Below are 15,398 nucleotides of genomic sequence, written 5' to 3'. Positions count from 1 at the left end.
CGAAAAAAAAAATCATGAAGCCTTCCACTATGTGAAGGTGGTTGACCAGCGAAGGTGTTTAGCACACGACATGGAGGGGACAAACATTTTTTTAACAAAGGTACGAACTCATTTATTGTCCTGATAGGTGGTCATCGTGACGAAAGGTACGCACACTCATTTATTGTACTAATCCGTGGTCCCTATTTTACTCGCAACTGTAATCGCATATTTTGAAACTTTAAAATCGATGCACATGTGCCGCTCGGTGGTCGGTTGGGCCGGACCAGTGGAACATCGTCTGCAACACGGGACGCGTAAACCGCTCCCTTTTTGGTAGCGACGCATCCCCATTGAAATCACCGACAACGACAACGGGGGTAGTGTCATCGCAACTAATTCACGCAAAGTGAATAGCCATGAGCCTTACGCGACTATGTGTCACTGCATTTTTTGCTTGCGTACGTGGATATATGGGCCATAGCTCACAGGGGTATGAGCCATTGATGATGACAGTTTTCGACATGCTGTTCTGTATGTTATATGCTAGACTAGAAAGATTTAAGCTCTATTCGATTCACTTTGCTGGGTGCTGGTAGCCTCTGGCTTACGGGCTATGAGCCATTGCATTTTTGTTTACTTACGGGAGCATGAATGCTTACGGGGGTATGAGCCATTGACAGACAGACAGACAGACAACGAACTTTACTTAATCCTGAGGAGCTACCAGGACCTCCTAACGGGAGGCCATTGTAGCCACTGGCCGCGCCCACGTAAAGGACAGAACGCCGTGACGCTCCGCTCTATCCTGGGCCCTCTGGATAGCCTGGGCTTGCTTTCGGAGTACCGTGCTTCTGATGGCCTCCTCCCATTCGGCTTCGCTGGAGAGGAAGTCGTTAGGCAACGCGGGACATCGCCAGAGCATGTGAGCCAATGAGCAAAAGGTTTCAGTGCAGTCGGGACAACTAGGGTCCACATCCGAGTACATCCTACTGAGGAATCCCCGCGACTGGAAAGATCCCGTCTGCAGCATTCTAAGTGTAGCTGACTGACCTCTACTGAGCTTCGGGTGAGGCAGAGGATAAATTGTCCGACCAAGTTGGTAATGTTTAGTGATTTCATTAAATGTGAGGAGTGGATCGTTCTGCTGAGGCCCTTCCTGCCCCTCCGGAGCCTCCAGACCGTCGCGGCGCGTGAGTTCTCGCGCATGGTCGTGGGCAAGCTCGTTGAGGTTTGGGAATCCCTCGAGAACGTTCGTCCCCACGTGTGCGGGGAAGCACGTGATATAATGAAAACCGGGGTAAGCCCTTTTCTATAAAATAGAGGCCGCTTCTCGTGCGAGGTTACCCGACTCGAAAGCTCTGATTGCGTCTCTCGAGTCGGTGTAAATGTAGGAACGCTCTGTATCACACAAGGCCAGCGCAACCGCAATTTGCTCTGCTATACTCGCGGTGGCCGCTCTGACCGAGGCCGAGGACCGAAGCACCCCCCGCCCGTCTACAACCGACAGCGCGAACACTCTCCTGTTCCCGTACTGCGCCGCATCGACAAAGAGCGCGGAGTCTCTGTCATCTCTAACTTTCTTCAATATGGCTCGCGCACGGGCTTTACGTCTACCCTCGTTATGCTGAGGATGTACGTTCCGCGGGAAGGGCCTCACCAGGTAGGTTGCCCTGGTTTCTCGTGTCAATGTTATACGCCGGTCCTCCATTATCCTAGGAGCCATGCCAACCTCGTCGAGAATTCGCCTGCCAGCTTGGGTCGACGATAGCCTAACCACCTGGGCAGTGACCTGTGCCTCTATGATCTCGTCTATGCTATTGTGCATACCGAGTTGATCTAGCCTGTCGGAGCTCGTGGCAATAGGCAAGCCTAGCACTTTCTTGATGCTCTTGCGCATGAGTGTATTTAATTTGGTCTTTTCCGTTTTTGTCCACACTAGAGCCGACGCCACATAGTTAATATGGCTCATGAGGAACGCGTTGTACATCCGAAGGAGATTGTCTTCACCTAACCCCTTCTTTCGGTTGGACACCCTAGCAATTAGCCGCAACATATTCTCTGTTTTGGCTGTAACGTGGGTAATTGTTCTGGCATTACAGCCCCTCGCGTCTATGAGCAGGCCTAGGATCTTAACTGAGTCGACTCTGCGAATTTTCTGCCCATTATTCGCGTATAATGCCACGGGTAGCTGGTTGAGGGGTGTCAGACCCCGAACCCCTTGCCTTGCGGGTCTGTAAAGCAACAGCTCCGATTTACTCGTAGACAGCTTGAGACCCGTGTCCGCGAGGTAAGCCTCCGTCTCGTCCAAGGCCGCTTGTAGAACTTGCTCCATTTCAGCTAGGGAGCCCCTTGGGCACCAGATCGTGATGTCATCTGCGTAAAGTGCGTGATCTATGCCCTGGAGGCCGCCCAGCCTATCTGATAGACCCTTCATGACTATATTGAAGAGCAGTGGCGAGATGACTGATCCCTGAGGGGTATCCCGAGCTCCCAATTCGTACACGCTCGACCGAATCTGCCCCACCTGAATAGTAGCAGTTCTATTCATGAGAAAGGACCTGACGAAGGCTTGGAATTTGACTCCCAGGCCTATCCCGGCCGTGGCTTGCAGAATGTATCTATGAAACACTGTGTCGAACGCCTTAGTGAGATCCAGGGCGAGAATCCCTCTCACGTCCCGGGTGCCGCTATCAAAGATTTGCTTCCTTAGCATTAGCATAACCTCCTGCGTCGATAGGCCGGGCCGAAAACCAACCATATTATGTGGGAAGAGGTTTTTGCGCTCTATGTACCCGGAAACCCTGTTCAAGATCGCGTGCTCCGCTACCTTGCCTATGCACGAGGTTAGTGATATTGGCCTCATGTAGTCCAAATGAAGAGGTTTTCCTGGTTTAGGGATGAGTGTCACTATAGCCGACCTCCATCCGTCAGGCACCTGTCCTGTCTCCCATACCCTGTTGACCTCCTTAGTAAGTAGTTCCACTGCTTTATCGTCCAGGTTTCGTAATAGCCTGTTAGAAACTTTATCCGGACCCGGAGCCGATCTGCTGTTTAAATTGTAGATCACCGCCCTGATCTCTGATTCTGTGAAAGGCGCGTCCAGTTCCTCTACCGTCGCGCACTCGATCTGCGGATAATCCTCTTCCTGCGTCGTCCCTATAGGAAGGTATCTATCCGCGATCGCATTCAAAAGTGACTCTTCAGTACCTCCCTCCTGTTTGTGCCGGTGTATGACTTTACTAAGTGTTTGCCTTTGATTATGCTTTGTCTGCGCGTCACCCAGGAGGTGCTTGAGGAGGTTCCACTTCCCTCCTGAGCGCATGGACCCGTCTACTGCCGCGCAGACCTCGTCCCATTGTAGCCTATTGAGCTCCGCACAATGTCTCTCAATCTCTCTATTAAGCTCCGCAACCTTTTTCCTCAGCCTACGATTTAACCTTTGCGTTTTCCACCTCATCAGAATTGACGATTTCGCCTCCAACAGATGCGGTAGGTGCGGATCCATTCTTGGGACCTCCGCTTCTGTTTGTACTACCTTAGTAGCCCTCTCGGCGTCCTCCGTTAGCGATTCGATAGCCTCGTCAAACGAGGAAAATGTGCTCGTTCGCTCCTTCCTAAGTTTCCTGAACTCCTCCCAATCCGTGACTCGAAATACCCTGGCCGGTCGGGCTTCCACCGTCAATGTTACCGCTACTATGAAGTGGTCACTGCCCAGGTTCTCCTGCTTATTGGCCCACGTTACATTACCTACGTTCCTTACACAGGCCAAATCAGGCGTTGTGTCTCGCGCAACTGACGTGCCCAGCCTAGTGGGGAGCCCTGGGTCCGTGATTACCGAAAACGCAAGATCATCCAGGATCCTCGCCAGGTTCTCTCCTTTTACAGTCCGTCTGACGTAGCCCCATGCATTATGAGGGGCGTTAAAGTCCCCAGCAACTATGAGAGGAGAGTGTTTGGCTATCGAAGTCGCCTTCCTAAGCAGGGAGTTAAACGCCTGTCTCTGGTCCGACGGCGGGCTATAGACATTAAGCACAAAGACGCTCTGCTTGAGACGCCCGTGCGGTATAACCTCCACGAAAAGGGCCTCCATCTTACCCCGTCCAGACTGGATTGGATGTTCAATAAAGGCTAGATTTTTTTTTATCATCGTAGCTAGTCCTCTGCCTCCCTCGTTCCTGACCGACACAGTGTTGAAGCCAGAAAGGGTAGGGTCGTCACATAGTGTTTCCTGTAATAAAAAAATCTGCGGTTTTTCCTCCTCATTCGCCAAAAATTGCCGTAGCGGAGCCTTGCGCCTTTGAAAACTAGCGCAGTTCGACTGCCATATTACGAGCTCTTTGTGATCGCCCGCCATGATGCTACAACAACATACCTTGCTCCACAGCCGGAGCAACCTCGGAGTGATTCACTGCCTTGCTTTGCGCTCGGACCTTGGCTTTAGCCTTAATCGCCGCCTTTTTTTATAGTACGGTCACTCTTTGGACCAAAAGCTTTACGCTTTCCTGATTTTCTCTACTTATCCTAAGTAGTTCCTCCAACATCTTTCTTTGCTGGACCTCTCCCTCAGACGTTTCCGAGTCGCTCTCGTCGTTAGGAAGGGGGGCCTTGCGCTTTGCTTTAGTGAGCCCTACGCGGGGTATATGTTCGACTACCTGTGGCGTCTGGTCGCACGCCTCTATTTCAAAGGACTTTGGGTTTGCCTCGGCGGCTTTGAGTCGGCGTACCTCCTCTCTAAGCTCCTTAACTTCCTTAAGTAATGCGTCCACGTGCGACCTACTACCATGTTCTGGCGAAGCCGACCGCGTTACCTCCGTGGGTCTCTGTAGCTCCTCCTTCTTCTTCCCTTTGACACAATCTGCCCAGGTAGGCTCCTCCTGGATCCGCACGCTGGACACCGAGCGCCCTCTTGATCTGGAGCGCTGCCTGATTGCACCGCGCTTCTGCGCAGCTGGCGTGCGAGAGCGGCTTCTTTCGGTGCTGCGCTCCTGCACAGCTGGCGTACGCGAGCGGCTCCTGCCGCCCGCCGTGATGACGTCGGTTCCCAGCTTCAGCTGCTCGGCGCGTCGACGCCGCTGCCGCCGTCTTCTTCTGACAATATATGGAACTTGAAATTTGTCCCTACACTCTTTGGCCGCTGTGGGGTGCGGGCCACCGCACAAAGTCATTGACGATGAAAGTTTTTGTTCACGGAGAATAAAATGCAATCCTAGCCATATACAGCTTCGCTGTAAAAAATTTGTCATTAATTTATGTTCAGTGGACAACTCGAGCAAGAAAGCCTTCATCAAGCAAAGAAAAAGAAACGCAACAGAGAGACGCGACTAACTTGAACTTGTTTGCGAATGCAAAAACACCCAGTATGCTCTCTGAACCGGCCGCTATAACTATAAAAAATGTTTCTCTCTCTCTCTTCCAAGTGTCGTCGGAGATTTATTGTTGCTCCTCTGGCCAGAGTGTAAAACAGCATCAACAATAGCAATACAATTTGACATGGTCGGATATTGCTCGGGGATATAAAATCGCAGGTAGGACAGCAGCCGTGACATACGGTGCTCTTCAACTGAACATAATGCAGTGCCTTTTGACTCCCACCGCCATTGGCATCGAACTTCTTTTTCTGATCGTGGCTGCACAAGGTTCGCGGGGACCAAACAAGCTCCAGCGGGATGTCCCGGACGTCTTCAAGGTGAACAGATTAATTCGATACTGGGTGTTTTATGAAATGTGTCCGAAGATTCTCAAAAACAAGGGAAAGGAGATTATTACTTCCTACCTTCAGCAGTAGTTTTCCTGTGGTGGCAAACACCTTAAGATGAGTAGAGAACTTAATTACGGCAGTAATTGTAGAAATCAAAATGGTTACCTTTTTGAGCAGAGGAGGCAGATGGTCGGGTCTAATGGGAGGATTAAAGCCATTCCTGCGAAGAGCCCGATGCTGCTTAAAGGTTTCCAGAAAGCGGCTTTGCGGAGCGATCAAATCCGACCGATTTCAGTGGTGAAATCGAAGCGCCGAAGATTGAAATTGCCACACAAGACCAAAATGATGGTATTACAGAGTTACAGCTGAGCGAGTTTACAGGCCAGCGGGCCCGGTGGGTGAGCGGAGATGGCAGTGGAGTGCCACACGAAAGGAGCAGTTTAACTCACCGATCCCTCATTCGGTCCAGCGGACCGCTTTTGTACGCCACATGTCGAACAAGGTAGGAGTTACCGTGAAAAGATCAGTACGGTTGCTTCATTTGTTCATTCGTAAATATTTATTGGCAACAAGGATCAAAGGGTCCCTAAGCGGCCAGGAGCCCACAGGCATTGGTGGCCTTCTCAGCCCATTGGACGACCCGGTGTTGTTAGTTGGAGTCCGAGCTGAGCAGAGCAGCCTCCCAATCCCTGGCATTTAAAATTGAAGGCCCTCGGTGGCGGGCGGTTGGCCGGACAGGCCCATACCATAGGATTAATGTCCGGTCGTCTGTCGTGGAAGCCGGGGCATACTTCAGAGTATTCCCGAGGGTAAATTCTGGAATACACTTTTACTTTTGCGAAGTTGCCCGTTTGCAATCTCCGCCAAGTGACCTCTTCCCCCTTAGATAGAGACTTGTCGCCTGGAGGGCATAGCTTCCTGCTCAAGCGTTAGTGGGTCGTGATCTCCTGGAAAGAGACCATCTGGCCCTTCACCGATGCCAGGTCATCGTGGCCGATAGCGCGGTCGGTAAAATCTCGCGCAGTGGTGTGGGTCACTTAGTTACCGGGCAATGGGGAATGCGCCGGAGCCCAGATAATCATGACGGTGGGCCGATACGAGTTTTGTTTCAGGATGTTATATGCTTCGTGGCAGGTACGCTCTTTAGAGCAATTACGAACACCTGACTTCGAGTCGTTGATTATATTCCTGCACTTGGAAGAAGCGATGGCCATCGAGACGGCTGCCTCCTCCGCACACTCACTACGGTCGTTTAAGGTTCTCGATCACGGTCATCCACTTGAAATCGTTTCCAAACGCCCTCGTTGCCGAAACCTGCAGGGGAGCCAGCGCCACATTTGAAAACGACGCCGACGACATGCCGCTATACGGGTGGGTGGTCACCACGTTTGTTTCACAAATACGCTGGTCCGCTGCAGGCGCTACGCTAGGGAAAGGATACCAGCGAGCGAGTGGCCCGCTCCGTAAACAAGCTGCCCCCCCCCCAGCGTACCGCACGTGCGTACTGATGTGTCCGCTCACCCGCCAAGCCCACTGGCTCGGAAACGCCCTGGGCTACAACTCTCAATTGTTTCCCTTATATTCCTGGGCGAGGATGGGCGAGCGTCGTTATGAAGCGTCAATTTACGTCTCCCCGTGGGAAGGCTTTCACGGCAGCATGCTCGATTGACGCGGGAGTTGCGAGTCATTGTAAGCATTTTCATTATAATTACAATGCAGTACTAGTTGCACATGAGCGTTCAATAACACGAATTTTAACAGAAGAAAATTAAACAAAACACTACATTACTATTGGTTCGTATACTGTGGAAGGCTATTAATTACAGTAGATCCAAAGCATAACTTAGGTTAAGAAAGGCATTACTAAGCCCATTGTATTGCTTGTAACTGAAATGTTGATTTCTGTAGCAGCCATTCCCGTTGGAGAAGTACAGTTACATTGTACTAATTAAGGCTAACTAAATCAAACCGACGAAATGCTTTGTGTTATCGTTGGTCTATGACCTGCTGTTGTCAGCGCTGTTCTTGTTACCACTAGGTGAAGTTACACGACGAAAATAATGCGCATGAAATGGAGTAACTTTTGCCAAAATGTCCTTAATCCTTTACTCAACGACGGTATACTTGGCACTTTGGAATATTTTGTCGTGAATGTTTAGCACTTGCGTATTCTGTGAGGCAACAGATAAATCCGCTTCTTATTTATGTCATCATCAATGGTTACTGGTGCATGAGCGTAACTTAAAGGCTTACAAGTATGGTGCAGCACCATGCTGCACCAAAGAAAAAGGATGCTTACAGTAAGTGCTAAAACTGCTTTCCTTCCACACAAAATGATATTTGTGCACGATGCTGCACTTCACGCACACAACTTAAAACCACGACTTGCGCATATTGGCAAGTGCAGTTCTTCTTTGCTTCAGTTCATCAAGACCTGCGGGTTGGTATACCTCATCCTTCACACACCGGCTGAGGAAGAAATCCAGCGGGAAAAAATTTGGCGACCTGGCTGGCCAAGCAGTTGGGCTATCATATCTGATCCACTGGTTAAGAAAGTTCTTGAGAAGAAATGAAACGGCACTTTTAGTTGCATGCGGTGGGGCTCCGCCTTCTTCAAATCACATCTTCGCGATCGTGTTCAGAGACATTTCCCAAACTCCCACAAGAAACAGTTTAGTACGATCTCAGTATAATTTTTCGGCTGTTAGTATTCCCTCGGTAAAGGACCAACTATGCGGCCATCAAGAATACCACACCAAGGGCCCTATAACGTAATACTATCCAATATGTTTTTATCTCAATCTTCTGACGTCATATTTGCGTAACTGCCGACGCAAGCACCGACCTGTCACCCGCAGGGCTGTCTCAACCGGCCATTCAAACGCTCTCCTTGTTCATAGGAGTTCACTTTTGTTTGCTTCAAAACGAATAACATTGCCTACACTGAGTGGCTTGTCTTATCTAATTGGCTGACAATATGCAAGGAGCACGCTCAAGTGGAGAGAGATTTGATGGGGCCGAACCACCGCACTGAAAATCGATAACCGGACGAAGAGCGTGGTGCTAGCCTCTGCGATTGGTCTGCTTTCCCTTATTTAACTCACCGTGGCTGATCGAAAATCGCGGCGGCATACAACGGAAGCTTAAGAATGACGCTAAAATGGATCCTCAGCAAAGAGTTGGCAGAACGAGGTCGTAAACGTGCCGAAAGTGCTCGAAAATGTTAAACGGCCACGCAAAAATTTTATTATACGCAAATAAACCCATGCTCTCCGGCAGGTGCGAGTAGCCAGTGCCTGAGCTATCGGCGGCAGCCATCTTTTATTCCTTTCGGAATGGGGCAGCCTGCGATTATTGAGAAGAAAATTTAGTTTTGTCATTCTTCGTCATTCTGGGCGTCTCGGAAGATAGTGGCAGTTACGCTCTTCGGTACTTCAGTTTCGCTTTCGCTGCTGAAATTGATCGGGCTTCACGGCTACAGAATAATTACCTGCGGCCGATTTTTGGATATCTTAACGCGTCTAGGGGCTCTTCGAAGGAAGTACTTTCTCTAATTTAACACGTCTGTCTGTCTCCTCTGTTTAAATCCGCAATTATTTAAGTTTGTATAACTACAGCAGTAATTATTGTGTCAACTTATTTTATTGGCAAATGGTACTGGAAAAATATTATAATTATTTGCATTAGAGGGTTGAAAATTGAGCCAGTTGGAGAGTTCTTCAAGCAGATTTCGAATATGTCATTAATTATTGTTGAAATGAAATCATGAGATCATACTGGCCGAAACCAATATCTGTTTAGGCAGCACGCCGTAGTGAGGGGATCAGGGCTAGTTTTGAGCACCTGCGGTTCTTTGACGTGCCCCTAAATCTAAGCACAAGGGTGTTTTCGCACTTCGCCCCGATCGAAATGCGGCCGCCGTGGCCCGTATATGACCCAACGACTTCGTGCCTATAGCAGCGCAACACCAAAACAGCGAAGCAACCACGGCGGCTATTAGTTATTGTCAAGCTGCTACATTTCTTGAGTTATTTCCTATCCTACGGCAAGATATCGCGATCCTTGTCGGCACTTTCTTGTGCAATAAATTTTAACAAAAAGCATCGCGCTTTATGTTATTTACCTCTTTGTAGACTGCAAAGTATCGATATCTATCCAAACAACATGTATATTTGTTGAACTATGCAAAAGAAGATTAGCACTCTTCAGCCTATTTTTTTTCACAAACCCATGAAAATAACCTTGTGCACTATAGTTGCCTTATACAAAAGAAATTTGCCATACCTACTCTTCAAGATATTCGGAATGCTAATATCAACTTGAAGTATCAATATCTCTAGGCAGTAGCTGCGAGAAAGTACAAGAATATATATCATGGCATGGTCAGAAAAGTTAGTTAATATGTCCTAATTATTTTTGCTGCGTTACATAGTGTATTATTCATTTTATTTTATTTTTAGCCGCGCCAAAGCACACACAAACAAGGAAGAGCACAGGACCAGCGCTGACTGCCAAGATGTTTGTTAAAGCTTGCACAGATATGTTCCATTCGCAACGGGCTGAAAGAGGGAAAGGAAGAAAGCGATGTCGAGTTATATCCTCAATAAACTCTTGCTGCGCATGCGTCACAAACGTAAAACTATACAAATGTAAAATACACGATATGAACATAATCTGAAACGATTAACTTTGAAGAAATTTAAGTTCCTTATAGCAAAGAGCTATAAAAGGGGCGCTTACGCAAGTGGTTTCTAACTGACAAATTGAAAAGGCCCAAAGATTTCCCTGGACATCTGATCGCTGTACCTTGTAAGCCCACGTGTTGTCTTCTAGGTGGGCTGAACAGCCACATTTTGCAAAATGAACAGTTAGATTACTACCAGCCTTAATTTTTACACTGCTCATGCTCACGTGAACGTTCATTAAGGCAGCGTCCCGTTTGCCCTATGTAAGTGCAGCCGCAAAAGGTAAGAGTGTCATAAGCCATATTGGTTTTGCAATGCACAGGCTTGGCGCAATATCGCTTACTACAGAGTGCAGGCATTTGCCGGCAATCGTTGTCCAAGAAAGGAAACAATTGGCATCCATCCGAGCTGCAGCACGAAGCTACAAAGGAAACTCATACGGGTTTCTCAGGAACAAAGCCTTCACGTTGATGAGTAATTCGGCCTGGCCCTGAATGAAAACGAATTTTTCCTTTTCATGTACTGTTTTCCACCTTGCGGGCATGCGCAGAACTGATTTGCCATATCGTTGACTTTCTTTTAGAACCTAACCTACTTGTTAGGTGCGGAAAACACCGCCTTAACACCGGTCCGGCCAACCCGGCGGCAATCTTGGTGATATTATTTGTGCATTTTCATCATTGTATAAGTGATTACGCTAATAGACGTGTTCGCTGATTCGCGAGGCAGACGGCCTATCTAAAGCATAATACCCTGAAAAAAGAAACAAGCATATTGTTAGAAATTAGCGAAGTACCTGTGCGTCTACGTGTATTCTTGTGTTTTGTTCTGTACGGGCTACATTAATATTACAGGATGCCATAACAAGCCCGAACATCACCGTTACTTGACTCCACAGTTGAGCAAGATTTTGCACTTGAAGAAAACTATTGCAACTTGGTGTCGAGGACGAGAGACAGGCTCTTGGAGCAGAGAACATGGCACGAAAAGCGTTGTGCTTTAAATAATTTTATTGCGTCCAGTATTCCTGTAAGCGCTGAGGGTTTGCCAGTTGAGCGGCAGCGTATGCGGGACCAGCCACATTGATGGCGCCATAGGTTTTGCTTACGGCGCTCAATAAAAACACCACGCGGCAGCCCTCCTGGACATTTATGTAAGTACTCTCAAATCGAGGGACATTTTTGACTGTCGATATAATAATCTTGGGCAAACTGAAAGCACAGAACCGTTACAGACGCTATCTCTTTATCGAATACGTACAGTGAACGCCATCGCGCGCGGTCGCCGCCATGGAGTCTCCCGAACCGGCTTCTTGCGTGAAAGGTAGGCAAACGCTGAGAGTAAACTATGCTATATTCTTATAGTGGGTTGTCTGTATAACTAAATGAAGCATAACAGAATGAAGCCTCAATGCAGCGATCGCACGGGTTCGCAGGGCCCGACTGCGCGTCTGCATGCATGTTCGCGCACAATGTTTAGCTTTCGCTGTGAGCGCGATTTCGCACCGTGCCGTGCGTTTAGGCCGCAGCATATAAGCATTTGACAGTACACTGGCAACCATTGTTGAGTGGACGCTACCAAAACTGTCCAAAATAATTTCGTTATGGGGACTTCGACGCGTATATACATATATATATATATATATATATATATACATATATACGCGTATATATATATATATATATATATATATATATATATATATATATATATATATATATATATATATCTTTATATATATATATATATATATATATATATATATATATATATATATATATATATATATATATATATATATATATATACATATATATATACATATATACATATACATACATATACATATACATATATATATACATATATACGGCGACTGTGATGTGCCGTCGCGACGATTCAATCTTTTTTTGTCTTCTAAATTCATGGACATTTTAGTATTGTTTCTCAAGTTGCGTCGCACTGTATGTTTATCGCTTTTCTCAGCGTACGATTTCCCTCTGCTTCTTTTTCGTAAGCCAGTCCATTAATTCATAACACAAACATGACCATATGCCATGCCTTTCTTTAATCTGCGTCTTACAGCTCCCTTTCCATTCCAGTGAACTTGCCAGTATCTAGCATCAACAAGATCATAGACCAAACTGTCATGACATTAGCCGGGCAGTGGGCCGGGCGAGCGACTCAGTGAGCGTTTTCTGCTACTCACCGAATATCGCAGTCCCAGCGCCATATGAGGAATCTTCCTCGCGTCTGTGCTTGCTGCACACCCGAGTTGCAGCCGATGGCTGTCTGCCGGTTCTAAGTTTCGCGAGCCAAGCTTCACGCAGCTGCTTGTCCTGCGGCTGCATATGAATAAGGCTGCATCGGGCTCCATCGCGTAAGTCCGGCACTTCGGCACCAAGCAGTGGCCTACCATGCTGCACGCCTCCAAAGGCTGGCACTACCTATTATAATACTTTGAAATGTTGTCAAGCAGACACCCGAGGCGGTAAAGCCTCACCACTTAATCATAGCCGCAACGCAGCTGGGACTTTAAATTTTCGTTTTCAGCTCAGTTCGGCGCCTCCGAAGCATCCGACGCGGCCGCTTTGTCAACGTGATCGCTCATTGCACGTCACGCCGACGGTGGCGCCAGCTTTTCCAGTGGTGAAGCTCGCCCCCAATATTCCTCTTAACTGCTGGTGTAAATTGCCGACAGGAGCGTAATCGTGTTCACAATTGCGCCACTGCCGAAAATTTGCACCAGCCGTGAAGGAGAGTATAGTAGGGTACTTTAATTTAGCTCTGTGTTTGTCTGGTCGAGCTCTACGCCACCAAACGGCTACACTGCTCTGGCCGTACGCCTCTGACCGCACGCACAAACCACCCCCGTCTGCGGAAATAGCAGTAAATGTATTCTGTACAGGTATAGCAGGTAATAGAGAGGTTTAGCTTCTCCGCTAATCCGGTATACGCAGGCGGACGGGGTGGTTGGGGCGCTGGGGTGGATGTGTAAACGGGAGCAGCGTAGTGTTCCGGTATATGATTCTTCAGGGAGCAGAGTTGCGCATGGGTCCGCCGTTGTGTTCCAGCTCTGCAGTGAAGCAACTCCTGGCGCGCGCAGGATCGAGGCAAATGCCGTGCGGTGTTCTATTTGCTTTTTTTGTCTACTGGTCGCGAGCTACATGCGGCAATTGTTCGGAAGCGCTGAGCATGACACTTTTTAATGCAGACTACGCTCGAACGATTGGCGTAGCCGGAGGGGTGCCAACGTCCGAAACTACTAGTTTGTATGTTTGTAAATTTTTTGTTTGTATGTGGTATAGTATAATTTCCGAGCTAAAGATTGTTAATGAATGCTATGAATGTATTGGTCTTCCGTGCCTGAACGCCTTGATTTCGCTCGTGTATCACCCGCCATCTGGATCCGTGCGTAAGTTTTTAGAATTTGCTGAAAAATGATTAGAACTCAGCATTGAATATAAACTCGAAACAATATTAATGAAAGATTTTAATATAGATGCTTGCCCGGACAACCTACAATATACGCATTCTCAGGAACCTTTTGAATCATAAGGATGTTCAAATGTCATCAACGGGCCTACGCGCATTACACTGACAAGCCATACAACACTTGACCTCTGTATGACGAGTCTTTCTGCCTAATATGTAAGAGCACGAGTCCTGATGTGCGATCTTAGTGATCACTTCCATATATACTGTCTGCTACCTCATAAACAGCCATCCAATATATGCCCTGAAAGCTTGAAAAGAATTTGTTCAGAGCAAGATGTTAAGAAATTTGTTGAATTTATCTCTGGTTATCGGTGGGATAAAGTGACTGCGGAAACTGATGTAGACAATGCTTACGATGTTTTTATATCCATATTCGCGTTCTTATACAACAGATGTTTTCCACTTACGAAGATTAAAAACACAAAAAAGCTAGAAAGCCGTGGATATCTCGTGACCTCTATAACAGGATAAAACGTCGTAACAAACTCTTCCCATTTTTTCTGAGTAGCAGAAGCGAAGATGACTTTCGGTGTTTCAAATATAAGTGTAACAAATCAAATTCTGATATTAAACGCTCCAAACAAGAATATTACGCGAACAAGTTTTTTGCTATCATGGGAAATTCAAATCTCATGCGGAAAGCGATCAATGAAGTAATGAACAAAGGCTCTATCGCAAAATAGTTGAATTTCAGCATAGTGAATTTTCAGATATTGAGGGTTGCAAATACTTTCAATTAAAATTTTATTAATGCTTCTGCTTCCTCACAAAATAATACACTGGTCTCTTGCACGGAATATATACTAAATCGATGTTCTTCTACTGTGTTCTTGGCACCTACAGTACAGCACGAGATACAGACCATAATCTTATCGTTGAAAGACAGCTGTGCTTCTCATGAAGATGACATAAAAGTGAAGGCGTTGAAAGCTGTCAGTGAAATTGTAAGCACGCCTCGTGCACATATCTGTAACTTAATTCTTTCTAACGGTTTGTTTCCAGATAAGATGAAGCTAGCTCGGGTGACTGTCATTCATAAAAGTGGCCCAGTTAATGACATGAAACTACAGGCCAATATCTGTTCTGTCTTTGCGAAAACTGCTGAGCATATAATTAATAGAAGACTGTGAGTTTCCAAACACGTATAACCTAATAGCTCAGGAGCAGTCTGGTTTCTGCAAGACTAAATCTTCAGAATCCGCTTTACTTGAAATAAAAGCACAAGTCCTTGACAACATAGAAAACCGAATGTTAACTCTAGGTATCTTTCTCGATTTTAGGAAGACCTTCGATTGCGTGCAACATGAAGTCCTTTTGAAAATGCTACCTCTTTATGGAATTCGTGGTGTCACATTATCCTTAATAAAAAGCTATCTCACCTCTAGAACACAGTACACAACAATAAATGTAGTTAGTCTCGAAAATCAGCACATTAAGTACGGAGTGCCGCAAGGATCCGTCTTAGGGCCTATTTTATTTTTACTGTATATTAATGATATTGGCAATATTCAAGGCCTCCAATATTATATTATACG

This window comes from Dermacentor variabilis, chromosome 6 (assembly GCF_050947875.1).
Source record: "Dermacentor variabilis isolate Ectoservices chromosome 6, ASM5094787v1, whole genome shotgun sequence".
In the NCBI taxonomy this organism is placed as follows: domain Eukaryota; kingdom Metazoa; phylum Arthropoda; class Arachnida; order Ixodida; family Ixodidae; genus Dermacentor; species Dermacentor variabilis.
This window is presented reverse-complemented; position numbering follows the sequence as displayed.